Source organism: Haplochromis burtoni, unplaced genomic scaffold (assembly GCF_018398535.1).
Source record: "Haplochromis burtoni strain Fernald_Lab_line unplaced genomic scaffold, NCSU_Asbu1 Contig_647, whole genome shotgun sequence".
Classification (NCBI taxonomy): Eukaryota; Metazoa; Chordata; class Actinopteri; order Cichliformes; family Cichlidae; genus Haplochromis; species Haplochromis burtoni.
The window spans coordinates 212,287-216,031 of NW_024583008.1; the positions used below are offsets into that span (position 1 = coordinate 212,287).

The window sequence follows — 3,745 nt, forward strand, 5'->3', positions numbered from 1 at the left end:
GAAGGGATTGCAGCATCTAGTATTGTTGAATTAGGTAAAGGAGGGCTGGCAGCTGTAACTAAGCCAGACTGACGGCTAATCTGCGGGGGCTGGAAGGGTGATTGACAGGTTGCTGTATCAATCACTGGGAGCTGCTCATGTTGTTGATGTGTTTGAGGACTGGCTCGTAAACTGCATACAGAAGCTTTGATTCCATCAGATGAGACTGTGCGAATGGAAGATCTGGAGCTACGAGAATGGGAAGGAGATGATTGAATCATAAATTGCCTAATCTCCCTCATTGTTGTCAGGAGTTCCCTCATGACCTCATCTTGGTTGGTGGGTAAAGGAGCAGGGGATGTCTCTGGTTGTCTTTCTGACTCTCCGACAGGATCCTGCGGCCCATGTGTGTCTTTGTCACTATGCTGGCATTCGGTTTGGCTCTCTGTCTCACATGTAGCTCTTCTAGCTCCAGGATACTGAACGTCATACTGCTGCAGGTAGGCAGGAGGTCGACTATCACGACTGGATCTTCTCAAACCTTCAGTCAATGGCTGCTTTGAATCCATGACGCTAACACTGCTCCAGCTCGGAGGACCATGTTTTGAAGGGAGGAAGGTTCAGGGCTGAAGCAATCAGCTCATGGGCTCATCCGGTTAGAATAAGAAAAGCAGCCATCTAATGCAGAATTATTTTCAGGGTTCTCCTTTTATTCTCAAATAAATAAGGCAAAGAAGGAAGGAAACAAAGACACACATGGACTGCCACAGCTCAGCTGCCGCCCCGTGTGGAAGTGAAGAAAGAGTGAGCCAAAAGTGAATGCAGTCCTTATATAATGTGTGACATATAATGTGTGACAGGTGAGTGCAATCGAGGACAAGCACCACACCCAATCAAAGGTGAGAGAACTAAACAAGGTGCATCTGGTGAAGTGAGTGGGTGTGCTGGGATGTGCCAAAGGGTGGGTCTCTACAACAATCACTGAGATGTGAACAGCTGTGATGTGTGCAGCACTCAGCAGAAACAACAGACCAAAGATCCACGACATCCACACAGAAACACCCTGGCAGGAGATACTTGTGGACCTTTGACCTCCTCTGAGTGGATTACTATTCCAATTTCACTGAGGTTGAGTGGCTGAAGTCAGACACAGGAAGTGCAACAGTCATCACTTATGACTTGGAATCCCTGAAACAGTGATTTCAGATAACGGACCGGAGTTCAGCTCCCTGGAAGACTTTGCAAAAAAGTGGGAGTGTCTCACAACACAACAAGCCCCCACCACGCACAGTCAGACGGGGTGGCAGAGAGAGGAGCACAAACAGTGAGACTCTTGTTAAAAAGGCAAACGCTGAGGGAACAGATCCTTATCTGTCCTCACTCTGATCTCTGTTGGAGGACGTTGGAGCGTCATCGGCCCGGCTGTTAATGGCTCGACACATGAGGTCAAGACTTCCAACAACATCACAAAGGCTGAAACGCTCACTAACACACTGCAGCACTTATTAGAAACAGGGCAACAGAAACTGAGAGAATACTTTCATCGAAGAACGAGAGAAGTTCAGCAACTTCAGATCGGCCTCAAGGTCAGACTGTGGCCACAGAGCGTGTGGAGTCCAGCCCAGGTGTGACGGCTGCACGCACGGCTGCACGCACAGCCACACAGCGGTAATATCACCATGTTGTGTAGAGGCTGATACATAACACTGCCTTCTAAAATAAGTGCGCACATTTCAGTTTACACTGTTATGCATGATTTAATCTTTCCTTAGTAAATTACCTTAGTTGCAGCTGCTCCAGTCACTTGACTGAAGAGCCAAGAGGTGGAAAAGGGGCGGAGCAAGCCTTGATAGAAAGCTGCAAATTGGCTCATTCCATAACTCGGGACCATGGGGGGAATTGGAGTCCATTATGTTAGTTTTAGTTAGGTTTTGTGTGTTTTAGCCCTTTTTGTGGGCTGGTCAGCCTCTATTTAAGTTTCCCTTTGTCTCGTTATTAAGTGAGGTCCGTTTGTTAACTTTTGACCTGTTTTATGGGCCCAAGACTTTGATCCTTTCTGCATGATTTAACCAATTACGTTTGTGGGTTACATTAAAAACAAATCATTTTTTGGATTTTAAGCTGTGCCTAAGTTTGCTTCGCTGCTCGGTCCGTCACACCAGATAACGGGTCTCTCTGAACATCCAAGATCCTGTGTGGTTCAGATGCCTGATGGGCAGCAGGGACACTTTCTAAAGCAGTCAGGGCAAAGAGGAACACGTCACAACACGGCACGCGTATGTTAGAGCAGGAAACGCTGAGATGTCAGTCGTACAGCGCGTGGACGTCTCCCTGAGCAGTGAAATGACGTCATGTTTGCAGCAGTCGGTTGAGGTTTGAAAAAAGGAAACGTGTTCATGCCGAGCAGCTGTTTTCTCTGCTCACGGACACTGGGCTGTGACGTGGGTTCATTCGGTGGTCACTGAGTCAGATGCAGTTCATGTGGGAGCCACAGGAGGGCGTGGTAACGCATAGAAATGAAGTGTAGCAAACCCTGAGGACACGGTGTCACGTCTGCTCGGTAAAGTCATTCACGAGTGTTTAACGGATCAATTATTGGCTCACGCTGACATGACGTTATTGATCAGATAGGAGGCACGCCCACAGCGCCTACGTCCCTTCACCTCGTGTTTTTTCACCTTTTAGGGAGCTTCCGTACTGCGCATGCTCTGTGTGACACAGTTAGCGTCCCGTTACCATAGCAACGTGTCAGCTCAACTCCGCAGGACACGGAGCAAAAAAAAAAAAAAAAAAAAAAAAAGGAAGGAAGGGGGGGAGGAAAAAGAAACAGACACACACACAGAAACACACACAGAAACACACACACACAGAAACACACACACACACACACACACACACAGCACACACACACACACACACACACAACACACACAGACACACACACAGACACACAAACAGACACACACACAACAGACACACACACACACAGACACCCACACAGACCACACACTCAGACACAACACACACAGACAACACACACACACACACAGACAAACACACACACAGACACTCACAGACACACACACACACACACACAGACACACACACACACACACACTCACAGACACCACACAGACACACACAGACACAGACACAACAGACACACACACACACACACACACAACACACACACACAACACACACACAGACACACACACACTCACACACAGACACACACAGACACACACAGACACACACACACAACACTCACACACACAGACACACACACCACACACAGCACAGACACACACACACACAGACACACACACACACACCAGACACACACACACACACACACACACAGACAGACAGCACACACACAGACAGACACATCACAGACACACAGACACACACAGCACACAGTCACACACAGCACACAACACACACACACACACACGCACACAGACACACACACACACACACACAGACACGCACACAGACACACACACACACACAACACACACACACAGACACACAGACAGACCAGACAAGACACACACAACACAGACAGACACACACAGATCACACAACACACACACACAGCACAGACACAGCACACACAGACACACACATACACACACACACACATACACACAAACACACACACAGACACAGACACAGACACACACACACACACACAGACACACACACACAGACACACACACACACACACACAGACACAGACACACACACACACACACACACA

At 48.2% G+C, this 3,745-nt stretch overlaps 1 protein-coding gene across 1 annotated transcript in view; it reads left to right on the top strand.

Annotated features, from left to right (window-relative positions):
* Positions 1-663: 663 nt before the first annotated feature.
* Positions 664-3,745, top strand: part of cfap77 (cilia and flagella associated protein 77) — a gene marked incomplete at its 3' end in the record, with an annotated part of 6,775 nt that continues 3,693 nt past the window's right edge. The window contains 2 exon segments of the mRNA XM_042215035.1: positions 664-1,604; positions 2,665-2,758.